Source organism: Macaca nemestrina, chromosome 8 (assembly GCF_043159975.1).
Source record: "Macaca nemestrina isolate mMacNem1 chromosome 8, mMacNem.hap1, whole genome shotgun sequence".
NCBI lineage: Eukaryota > Metazoa > Chordata > Mammalia > Primates > Cercopithecidae > Macaca > Macaca nemestrina.
The window spans coordinates 2,639,386-2,652,078 of record NC_092132.1 but is presented as its reverse complement, the minus strand read 5'-3'; the positions used below and the strand labels follow the sequence as shown (position 1 = coordinate 2,652,078).

At 56.9% G+C, this 12,693-nt stretch overlaps 1 long non-coding RNA gene across 2 annotated transcripts; it reads right to left on the bottom strand.

The window, feature by feature from the left end:
* Positions 1–4,028: 4,028 nt before the first annotated feature.
* Positions 4,029–10,480, bottom strand: LOC139355730 (uncharacterized). Of its 2 annotated transcripts, XR_011606651.1 has the most exons (4): positions 10,242–10,480; positions 9,197–9,321; positions 7,372–8,349; positions 4,029–7,175 (listed from the first exon to the last, which is right to left on the bottom strand). It is a non-coding gene; the product is annotated as an uncharacterized lncRNA (long non-coding RNA). The 2 variants fall into 2 exon arrangements; XR_011606650.1 differs by having other exon boundaries at positions 4,029–8,349; positions 10,242–10,474.
* Between the last annotated feature and the right edge of the window lie 2,213 nt (positions 10,481–12,693).

The window sequence follows — 12,693 nt, the reverse complement described above, 5'->3', positions numbered from 1 at the left end:
CTCCAGGACTAAAGCCTCAGCCCTCCTCCTGTCCTCCCTGCCTGGGGGAGCTGAGAACAAGCACCTGAGTGTCTTCGTTTCCACCCAGGCCTCCCCTACCCTGACAGCCCCGCCCCTCATCCCAGGGAGCTCCTTCTTCCTAGATCCCTGAGGCGTTCCTCAGGGCCTGCCTGCCACCCACGGTCTCCCTCAGATCTGAGATGCCCCGTTCCAGGGTCTGTGCAGGCCTGGGAGATCTGGAGACCCTCAGGGTGGAGGTCAGGCTCCCCTAGACACTAAGCTCGGCCCTGGGAAGTCAGGTTTTCCATATGCGGGACAGAGACCCACAGACTGACAGAGAGAAGGAAGTGAGATGGGCAACTGGGGCAGACAAGCGGCTTCTCAGCGCCCAGGCATTGCCTGTCCCCCAGAGCACAGGATGGGGACACGGAGAGCCCAGGGCCCCCAGTCCAACCGCAGGAGCCCTAGGAGCCCACCCTTGCCAGAGGCAGAAGGCTAAGGTGTGCGCGTAGCCACTGGAGAGTGCACTGTCGCCCAATTTTCATAAGCAGGAGCTGCTCCAGGAGCCGTGAATCTCCCAGGAGCCCTGCGACTGGCCATGGGAGGGGCGGGCCAGACCCTAGATGCCTTTCTCACCCAGAGGCATGCTCACCAGGGTCTACTGCTCTCCCCCGAGTGGCTCAGACTCGGACCTGAATGTCCCATTTATGAGTTGCCATAATTATTGTCACAACCACTTCATCCCACCCCACTGCCAGTCATCACCTGCATCATCACCATCCAAACCACCAACTCTCCCACCACCACAACTATCACTGCTACCACCACCATCATCCCCTCAACTGCCATCAACAACGTGGCCTCCTGGCACTATCACCACCATTATCATCTTAATTGCCATCAGCACCATCACCACCATCCCAACTACCATCATCACCATGGCCTCCCATCACCACCACCCCACCACAGCCCCTTCCACCACAGCCATCATAACCATACTCTCCACACTACCCCAAACCATGAGCACCACCCTACCTTCATTCTTGTCCCCAACATTTCCACCCAGGAACTCCATTACAGCCCCACCACACCCACCATCTTACCTGTAAACTTTGTATCATCATCTCCACCTCTACCAACCTCATTCTCTCCACCACTACCCCAGGCAGTCCTACCACCACCAGCAAAACCACCACTTCAACTCTCCATCAATGCAACTGTCACAGCCAGCACCACCAATGATTTCCATCACCACTGTGTCCACCGCCATCAACCCATAACCCTGATCTCCCACTGTCACCCCCATAACTGTGACCTCCCATGGTCCCCACACCATAAACATGACCTCCCACTGTCACCACCTTCATAACTGTGACCTTCCACTATCAGTGCTTCATAACCATGACCCCCCACTCTCACCACCTGATAACCATGACCTCCTACTGTCACCACCTCATAACCATGACCTCCCACTCTTACCACCCCATGACCATGACCTCCCAATCTCACACCTGATAACCATGACCTCCCACTGTCACCACCCCATAACCATAACCTCCCACTCTCACCACCTCATAACCATGACGTCCCACTGTCACCACCTCATAACCATGACCTCCCACTGTCACTACCCCATAACCATGATCTCCCACTATCACCACCTCATAACCATGACCTCCCATTCTCACACCTGACAACCATAACCTCCCACTGTCACCACCTCATAGCCATGACCTCCCACTGTCACCACCCCATAACCATGACCTCCCATGCTCACACCTGATAATCATGACTTCCCACTGTCACCACCTTATAACCATGACCTCCCACTGTCACCACTCCATAACCATGACCTCCCACTCTCACATCTGATAACCATGACCTCCCACTGTCACCACCTCATAACCATGACCTCCCACTGTCACCACCCCATAACCATGACCTCCCACTCTCACACCTGATAACCATGACCTCCTACTGTCACCACCTCATAACCATGACCTCCCACTGTCACCACCTCATAACCGTGAGCCCCCACTCTCACCACCTCATAACCGTGAGCCCCCACTCTCACACCTCATAACCGTGACCCCCCACTGTCACCACCTCATAACCGTGACCTCCCACTCTCACCACCTGATAACCATGATCTCCCACTGTCACCACCTCATAACCATGACCTCCCACTGTCACCACCTCATAACCGTGACCTCCCACTCTCACCACCTGATAACCATGATCTCCCACTGTCACCACCTCATAACCATGACCTCCCACTGTCACCACCTCATAACCATGACCCCCCACTGTCACCACCTCAGAGCCATGACCTCCGACTGTCACCACCTCATAACCATGACCCCCACTCTCACCACCTGATAACCATGACCCCCCACTCTCACACCTCATAACCATGACCTCCCACTGTCACCACCTCATAACCATGATCTCCCCCTGTCACCACTTGATAACCATGACCTCCCACTGTCACCACTTCATAACCATGACCTCCCACTGTCACACCTCATAACCGTGACCCCCCCACTGTCACCATCTCATAACCATGACCCCCCACTCTCACACCTCATAACCGTGACCCCCCCCACTGTCACCACCTCATAACCATGACCTCCCACTGTCACCACCTCATAACCATGACCTCCCACTGTTACCACCCCATAACCATGACCCCCCACTGTCACCACTACTCACTCTTATTCCCATCATCTACATCTCAGTCACCATCACCACACCACAGTGCTTGCCACTTCCCCCTCACTGCCACCACCTTCATTATATGAGCACCCCAACTCCAGGTTGCTTTCTGGCTGACAATGGATTTTACTGATGAACGTAAGGTTTTGAGGGAGACAGTATTGGGTTCAGATTCCGGTCATGGTCATTATTGACTATGTGTCTGTGGGCAAGTTTTTCGATCCACTTTCCTAAGGCACAGAAAGGACAGGATATCCCAATTCAGACCTTGTTTCCTGTAATAGGGAATCCCTGAAAATCACATATTGGCTGCCTAGCCTTCCAGAGGCAGTGGGTTAGGCTGTGAGTCCCTGCAGCCCCATCTCCTCACCCAGCCGTGTGGAGGGTCTCCCAGGAGAGCATGACTCATGGGATGGCTTGGTTGAGCCAGCGATCAGTATGATGGTGTGCTGTCACCAAGCCTCTGAGAGATTCCACTTCATTTCAAAGATCAGATGAAACCCCAGCTGGCGAGCAGCTCCTGCACCCAGAGCTGGGTGTGGAGGACCCCGCCACAGTGAAGGCTTTTCAAGCTTGGCCTTGGAGGAAACTTGCTTCTAGCCCCTGTTTCTTCAAACAAGCTGTCACTAAAGACAGAAGTTTCTCTTTCTGTGGCTACCAGCGCTGAGGGGTCTGATGAATTTCAAAGTGTTTGCTGAAATACCCATTTTGTGTTCTGACATCTGACTCTCAATCCTCTCAGTGCGAAGTTGCTGAGCAACAATCAAGAACCCGCCTGTGCTGCAGTAATCATCACAGTGGTGACAGCGCCCACCTGGCAGGCGGACAGCAAGGATTAGGTCGGGCAGAACCTGACACACAAAGCACTTGCTCCACATCACTGTTCGACTGTTATTACAATGATTATCACTGGGTGTGGGTTTGCACTGGCCCTGGGCTGGGTCTCCTGTTGAGAAAACTCCACAGCCCTCAAGCCTCCCCCAGCCCAGGACAGGCACATGGCACAGGCAGAGTGGCAGGAGGTTATGGGAGCCATGAGGAACACTTCAAGGGTGCTGTAGACCATGCCTGTTCCTGAGGCTCCTCGTGTGTCCACCAAGGGCCAGCTCCAAGTTCCTGCATGGAGGATGCCCTCTGACTCTGAGACACATTTCCTGCCCTGGGCTCCAACAGACCTGGGGCACCCCTGAATGCTCATTGTGCCACCAGCCCTGGAGCACCTTGAGGGCATAGACCATGCCCTGCTCATGCCTGAATGACCAGCACCTGGCCCAGCCCCAACAGGGGATACTCAGTGAGCGTGCTGGGGGGCAGGTGCAGGTGTCATACCCATCTACCTCACCGGGGGTGAGAACAGCAGCTGCTCCACTCCCAGGCTGCTTTGCTGAGCCTCTTGCCAAGTTAGGGGGACCCAGAACCACCCAACCTGAATCTGAGACTTAGCCCTGGCTAAGCTCTACTTCCAGGATGGTGAGGGAACCCAAGAGTCCAGGAGCAGTGGTGGGCAGCAGCAGCTCAGTCTCTGAAACCCACACTTGTCAAGCTTCCCAAGGACAACACTTTTTGCCCTTCTTGTTTCTAATTAAAAAGAATTAGTCAGCAGAGTGGCATGCTTACAGACAGTGCCAAGGGACATTACTGCATGGCTTTATTCATCAATGGGAGGGGCAGATGCTGTCCTGCTGGAGACTGGCACAGAATCTCGTTCTCTGCGACTAACTGCTTGGAAGCCCAAGCCACCTCCCAGCTGAACCAATGACTCATTAGACTTTTTTCTGACTCCTTCTCCCGCTATCTCCTTCTCTCCCACCCGCCTTTCTTCGGGTTTGGCTGGACCCGCCAAGAAAAGGCATCGTGCAGAAGCACTGTACAGGCATCGAACTCCCTCCCCCTTACAGGTGAACCTGCTGAGGCAGGGAGGGGCTCCCAGAGAGGAGGGGGCAGAAGTGGGCACAGAATCCAGGAGTGTGACTCCTCAATTAGGGAAGAGCCTGACACACAAGGTGGGTTTTCCCCAGACAGAGAGGTCCCTGGGGAAGGGAGGTCTCAGGAGCAGGGACTCAGCTTTGAGCTCAACCTGATCACTTTCCCTCTCTGGCCTCAGGTCTCTTCAATGAATACTGGGAACATTAAGCCATGTCACCTGCCCAGGGTACAATCTGAGGACAAGTGGAACATTCAGGAGTGGGGTTGTCATCTTCACTCCATCCTGGCTCTGGAGAAAACAACACTCTCTCTCCCACAAATGCCTACAGGAGGCCGAAAAGATGAAAACTGCCTTGGCAAGGGGTCATACCGGCCCTCAGCCCTGGTCTCTCTTTCTGGGCTGATAGGGAGGGGCCTGAGTCCATTCCACAGCCTCCATGGAAGGCAGCCTTTCAGAAACTAAAGGGAATGTCCCCTGCCAGCCTACAACAGGGATAGGGACTTGAAGAAGGCATGGTCTAAATCTGTGGACAGTCAGCTAAGCCAGTTTTAGGAAGAGCTATCAGTCCACTTGTGGCCTCAGAGCCTGACGGTCAATCGTCACTACCATCATTATCACCCATAACACCCACCTGGCCAACACCCTCATTGCCTCCACCAAAACCAAATGTTACCACCTCCACCAATTCCAACACTGACACAAATGCCCTCATTACCACCCCCAACCTATCACCTTTGACATCACCATGATGGTTATTACTGTCATTACTCTCACCATCGTTATTACTATCTCAGATAATGATATCATCATTGTCTTCACCATCATAACTATTACCGTCATATGAGCATCAGCATCACCATTATCATAATCATTACTATCATTATTATTGATAATGATATCACCATCACCACCATCACCATCATTATCATCACCATGACCATCATTATCTTCACCATTATCACTATCACCATCATCATCATCACCATCATAATCTTCATCATATCACCATCATCATCACCACCATCACCATCACCATCATCATCATCAACACCATGATAGATAATAATATAATCGTTGTCTTCACCATCACAACCATCATCATCATCATTATCATCATCACCATCACCACCTCATCATTAACACTATGATGGATAATATCATCTTCTTCACCAACATAACTATCACCATTACTATCGTCACCATCACCATCAACACTACCACCACTATCATCATCATCACCATTATCACCATCATCATCACTATCACTGTCATCATCACCATCATTACTATCACTATCACTGATAGTGATATCAACACCATTATTAGCAGCAGCAGCATCACCATCACAATCATCATCATCACCATCATCCTCATGAGTTCACCACCACTATCATGATTATCACCACTATTACCACTGTCATTCTCATGACCTTCATTACAACACCATTGTCTCAGGACAAAACCTGAGCGGCTCCTGAGGAGTGGATGGGGAGGTGATGGGCCAGTGGGCAGCTGTGCAAGCCTGGAAGACTCTGTCCCTTTCCTCTCTATCCAGGCAAGGGTCAAAAGGCTCCTGAAGGAATACATCCCTGGGATCAGAGATGGGATGACTCTAAGGTGTGAGGTCCCAGGGAGTCAAGCTCCCCTGACACACCCTCAGCTAGTGAGTCGGATTCCTTGCTCACTCCCAGTTTGCTTAGCAAGGAGCCCTCATGTTGATTTCTTTTTTTGTTCAACAATGCTTTATTGGAGACTTCCTTTGGTGACGGGGGCACCGGGGAAGTCCATAGGTGATTCATCACACCCTGACGTTGAGGAGTTTCTGGTTTGCTTGCAGGTGGCCTTTGCCAGAGATAAGAAGTGCTGAGAGCTGCAGGGGTCCAGGGATGGCTCATCCTCAGGGAGGCACAAACACCCTGAGAACTGGGACACCAGGGAGGGGAGAGCTGGGCAGGGACCTGTCAGCCACCTCACAGAGAAGAAGACTGGAGTCTAGGTGGGTGCCCCGAAGGAGTTCCATCAACTGTAGCCTCCTTCCAGTGCCTCTAGCACCCTGGACTCCCACCCTCTGCTGGCGTCGGTGCTCCCAGCCTGGTGAGAGCAGGGACCCAGGGTCCTTGATTCCAGCTGTGATCCCAGTTGGGAGGCAAGTCCCCTTCTCCACCTCTCCCCAGACTCGCTCTCCCAGCCTCCTCTCAAGGAAAGCCCACCTCTTACTCCGGCAGAACAAGGGTGGAGGGCCTGGGTCTTCAACCATGTTGACCATGTTTATTCTGCTCAGGACCTGGCTCGATGGCTTGATTCTACTCACCCCCCACCCCCACCCCACTTCCGTTCCTGCGAGGGGAGTGCTGGGTCCAGCCCTGAGCAGAACAAACTTGGCCATGTGCAGAAACACGAGAGACCCACGAGGAATCATCTCTCAGCACCATTTCAGAGGCAGACTCCAGAGGGAGACCACTCTCATCACCCAGGATCCTGCAGAGCAATGGTCAACCCTGCTGAGAACAGCCACTGTCTCAGGTCAGACTCCCTGGAAGGAGAGCATACAATGAGGCCTTTTGTTCAAGAGCTTTGCTAAGGGAGTCTCTCAAAAGAAGCAGGACTGTGAGAGGAAAGAGCTGGGCAAGGCTTTGTTCGTAGCCAGAAGCCAGTTTCAGTTGGCCTCACTGGGGCTCTGGGGCATGAAACCACTGAGTGAATGCCCCTGGAGGTGGAGGGCGGCTTACCCAATCCCATGCCAGTCAGTGCAACAAATTTCCCAGAACCGCGGAGTGCCAGACAGCAGGAACCGTTTGTACTCTCTCTTGGTTTCTTTAATCAGGAACTCATAAGGGGCTCAGCTCAGGGTGGCTCTGAGCTACAGTGGAGGTGCCAGCTGGGCTGGGTCATTTGAGGGTTCCACTGAGGAGGCGTCTGCTTCTAAGCTTAGTCACACAGCGTCTGGCAGAGGCCTCAGTTCCTCACTCGTTGTCGACTGGGACACACACACGACAGCTCCCCGGGGGGCCCAGGTCGACTTCCTCAGACCCAAGTCGTTCCTGACCCTTCCTGGCCCTTGCGGGGACATCAGTGAGCAGCAAAACCACCTAGGGCTCAGCGCTTCTCCTTCAGCACCTTGGACAGAGCTCGTCCAGGGCCGCGGGAGCTCTGGAGCTGTCAGGTGCGCAGGCAACAGCCCTGCGCTGTGTGGGCAAGGGGCAGGTGGCAGGGGCCCACCCCTCCAGGTGTTTCTGGACAGTCTGAGGGCCGGACCCCTCTCCCCTGGTGGCCCCAGGGCAAATGCCCCAGGGAACTGCAAGCGAAAGGGGAGTGCAGGGAGGGCGGGGAGACACAGCCATCTTGCTCTGGGGTCAGGGTCGCCTCCGCCCTTTGCTCACTCAGGCTCCTCACGGAAAATGGCAAGGATGGGGCCTTCCCTCAGAGGCTTGTCGGGGGGCACCGCAGGAATGAGGTACAGTGAGGGTCACCGCTCTCTGGTGGTCTGCCCACCCCACCCCTTACCAGTTTCATCCGGTGAAGCCCAGGGTCCCTCTTCTCTGAGTGTGATGAAGGAGGCCCCGCGCACACTCACAGCCAGTGAGGCAGTGGCCACTGTCTGGGGCCATGGCCCTGGAGGCAAGGCTGTGGTGCTGGTGAGGCAGAATCGTGACGCCGGAGGAGGTAGCACCATGGTGCTGTGTCGGGGGACAGCATCCTAGAGGGCACTGGAAGGAGGAGGCTGCTGCTGAGGTTTCCGGGAGAGGGGCCACCCCATCCAGCACCATGGCCCCGTCCCCATCCAGCACCATGGCCCCGTCCCCATCCAGCACCATGGCCCCGCCCTTCCAGCATCTTGGCCCCTCCCCTTCAACACCAGGACCCTGCCCCATCCAGAACCACGGCCCAGCTCCAGTAACTCCTGGGAGAGGGAAGATCTGTGCCTCTTCTCTGCAAGGTCCCAGTCCCTAGGTTCAGCCAGTGTCCCCACAGGGCCCCTTGATGCAGGGGCTGTCTGAATGGATACAGGGCAAGGCAGAAGTTTGCATCCCCTGAGGGCCACCACCAGCAGGGCATTCTGGGGCCATCCCACCCTGGGACCTCCCAATACCCTGCCAGTCCCTCTTGCCATGTCTCAGGACAGCCTCCTGACCCCTGTAGTAAAGAGGCCACTAGTACTAGCTGGTGACTGAGACAGACCAAAGCCCAGGAACCCATGGCCTCTGAGGGTGGAGCCTGGAGTAAAGGGGTCTTTGTTCTGGTGCCCAGGGGACCCCCCCCACTGCTGAGAAGGTGTAGCCCTGGGTGCTCTCCCAGGAGCCACCTGGACAGGCTGGGGGTCCAAACTTGGGGGACTTCAGCTGTGACACCTCTCCTCCCACTACAATGAGTCAGCTCCCCCGTCCACCCCCAGGACTGCTGCCTGTCACCCAGAGGACCTGCACCCTCAGTCAATGTGGAGCTGTGATGGGGGCGAGAGGAGAGGAGTGTGGCCAGGGACGGCACTGAGTCACTGAGGGGGAGGAGGCAGGAAGACAGCTCTTGGCTTCTCTGGGTTAAGAGCAAAGCACACACCTGCGGACACCCATCCCGTGGTCTCACCCTCCATACGGTCCACAGGGGACGGGGCCAGGGCTCAGTGCGTGCCTGGGGTTGGAGTAGAGTAGGAGCCAGGGCCGGGTCTGGTCCTCCTGTCCAAGCTGCCAGAAAGAAGCATCAGTTATTAGGCTCCAGCTCTGGTCTTCGAGCCTCAGTTGGCCCATACGTGTCCACGTTCCACACTTGCTACAGGCCCTCAGGTGTGCCCTCCCAGCATCTGTCCCTGCAGCCATGGCCTCCTTTCATCCTGCACGTCATGTAGGAAACACACTGCCTGCCCTGTGCCTGGCACTCCAGCCCCCGAGGAACTAGCCTGGTGCGAGCCCAGGAAGGAACAACTTTCCCGTTGACACCGAGGAGTCCGTGCTTGGGCACCGAGGTCTCCCTGGGGGAAGGGGGGAGCCAGAGGAAAGTGGGAAGATTTGAGGGTGGAGTGTTCTGGGCAATGACAGGGACCTGGGGTGGCCATGGGAGGGGACAGCAGAAGGTATGGGAGGGGGGCCATTGGAGGTCTGGAAGGAGAGGCGAGCTTTTCTGAGCTGTCCCTGGGAACAAGGACAGAAAGGCGAGGAGGAAAAAAGCAGGCTGCACAGGCCCTCCTCCCTGTCCCCCATGAGGCCTCAGGGAGCCCCTGCCCGGCACCAGGCCCCTGTCCACCTAGCCAGTCCTGTGGCACAACCTCTAACGCCTGCCCTTCCCTGCATTTCCTGGGCTCTCCCCAAGAACCCACCTCCCCAGGAGTTGGACCCAGGCCCCCGTCCCAGTGAAACTGGGGCCTTTGGGAGCCCCAAGGAAATGCGGCTCCCCCAGCCCTGCTGGCCCCTTGATGCCCCAGGCCCCACCCCAGCTCCTGCCACAGAGGCCCCAGGCCCCACCCCAGGCCCTGCCAGGGATCCCTTGCTACAGGCCCCAGGCCCCACTCCAGCCCCTGCCACAGAGGCCCCAGGCCCCACCCCAGCCCCTGCCAGGGGCTTCCTTGCTTCCTCCACGTCCCTCCTTTCCTCTGAAATTTGCATCTCACCTTCCTGCAGGGTCACTGCACTCTGCCTTCCAGAGGCCCTCTGGGATCCTCTGATCCTGGCTCTGCTGCCATCCCATAGGTCGTACAGTGCCTGTGGCTCACACACGCCTTCACTGCCCAGATCCACGCCTGCCCGGCCCCTGGCTGTCCTGCTTCTGGGCTGATCCGGGAGGAAGCTGCTTTCTGGGTCGGGGGCACCTGCAATCCCTGAAGAGTCCGGCAGAGGGCACTGTTTCCTCCTCCGAGAGAAAACACAGCAAGCCGGGGTCTGTGTGGAAGGGGGTCTGTGCCAGTCACCCATCCGCGGGGTCCACACCCGGCAGCACAGCCCTGCCTCCAGCTGAGAGGCTATCCTGGGAGGGGCTGTGACCAAGGAGGCGACAGTCCCACCTGGCCGTCCAGCCTCTGCCTAAGCAGCAGCCAGTGATCTCAGACACCGGGAGCCGCCATGGCCTCCCACCCTCTGGCCTCTGCCTCCCACTGGCCCACTGGCTGCCCGGGGCTGGCCCACAGCTAGAAGGTCAACTCCTGTCCACGGGCACATCCCCTACCCAGCTCCCGCCCAGCCCTGGGCAGTCTGGGCCACAGCTGCTCCCCCAGGGTTAATCCCTGGCCCTGCTGCTGACACAGGGGCTCGAGGTGCTGAGCAGTATGCCTAGGGCAGTGGGGCCAGAAGGGGACAGCCAGACTGCCAGAGAGGGAGTGTGTGCAGAGGCTGGCATCCCGGGGCCCAGTTCCTGGCAGCCCCTGGCAGTCCCAGGAGACACTGACATGATGGGCATTTGTACCCACTGATGCTGTCGGATACCTGTGGCAGCCCCAGGCCGGCTCCTCCCAGGGTCCGTGGCTCCAGCCTGCTCTTTGACCGGGAAGAGCCATCCAGGCAGAGGCCACTCCACAAGGGCGTCTGGAGTTGGAGGCCTGTGGTGGTCCCTGAGCTCCAACCTACTGTGCCAGGTGTGGACTTTTGGGGCATGAAATTTCTCAGGTAGGGTAGGCACCAGCCAGATTCGAGGGCCAGGGCACTGCCCAGCAACCCCTCCACCAAGGGGCCAGAGAGCGGGACACACCGGCACAGCATCACCCAGAGTGAAGCCAGGGGTCCCTGGAGTGTCCCGAGTCCCCTGCGAAAGGGGCTGTTGTGGGGACACCCCACAGCCCACCACCTGGCCTTGCCCTCTCCACATCTGCTAAGGTGCAAATGTGACCCCTCCAAAACCCAAGTGTTACCACCATGACAGGATTAAGAGGTGATGAGTCCATGAGGCTGCTCTCCTGTGGGCCCAAGGCCCTTACGAGGCTCCACACAGCGCCCCTGCCCTGCCCTCTGCCTTCTGCCATGGAAGGGCGCAGCAGGAAGTCCCTCCCGTGACCAGACCTGGTGCCCAGACCTTGGACTTCCTGCCTCCAGAGCTTTGAGAAACAAATCTCTGCTCTTTAGAAATTACCCAGCCCCAGGAATTTGTCGTTAGGGCACAAACGGACCAAGACACCCTCCCAACATCCCTGGTACCCCACAGGCCAGAGGAGAGTGGGGAGGGAGGCAGCTCTGCCCTAGGCTCCGGCGGGCACAGGAACCATGTGTCGGGAGGCCAGGACTGACTGCAAGCATCAGCCTTGGTCTCCCCACCTAGGCAGTGGGGGACAGGACAGGACTCTGCTCCTCCACCTTGGGCAGAAGAGTCTGATTTTTTTTTTTTTTTTTTCTTGAGCTAGAGTTTCACTCTATTGCCCAGGCTGGGGCGCAGTGGTGTGATCTTGGCTCACTGCAACCTCTGTCTCCTGGATTCAAGCAATTCTCCTGCCTCAGCCTCCCAAGTAGCTGGAATTACAGGCACCCGCCACCACGCCTGGCTAATTTTTGTATTTTTAGTAGAGACAGGGTTTCATCATGTCGGCCAGGCTGGTCTTGAACTCCTGACCTCAAGTGATCTGCCTGCCTTGTTTTCCCAAAGTGCTGGGATTACAGGTGTGAGCCACCGTGCCCCACCAGGAGTCTGACTTTGTCCACAGCAGAGACCCAGCATCCTAGAGGTGCATGCTGTGTGACCTTGGGCAAGGCCCTGCTCCTCTCTGTTCCTGGGGTGTAACAACCTGTCCCCGCTGCGGGTCGTGGACAGCACTGACTGGGAGGAGGTGCTGGGGCGACCAGCGCTCCAGAGGATGGGGGGCGCAATTAGGCAGGGACAGTGTGGAGGGGAAGGAGGCTGCAGGAGAACTGGGGACCCGTGGCCCAGCACCCAGTAGAGCCTGAAACCCTTCTCATCATCTTCCTGGCTCTGGGCTCCAGCTCCCTCTGTCTGAGGCCTGTGGGGCGCACGCGCGCGCGCACACACACACACACACACACACACACACACACACACACACACATCAAATCCCCTGCTCACCAGGGCCCCAGCCGAGCCCAACTCCTCCAGCCGGCTGTGCAGCAGAGAAGTCCCAGCTCGGC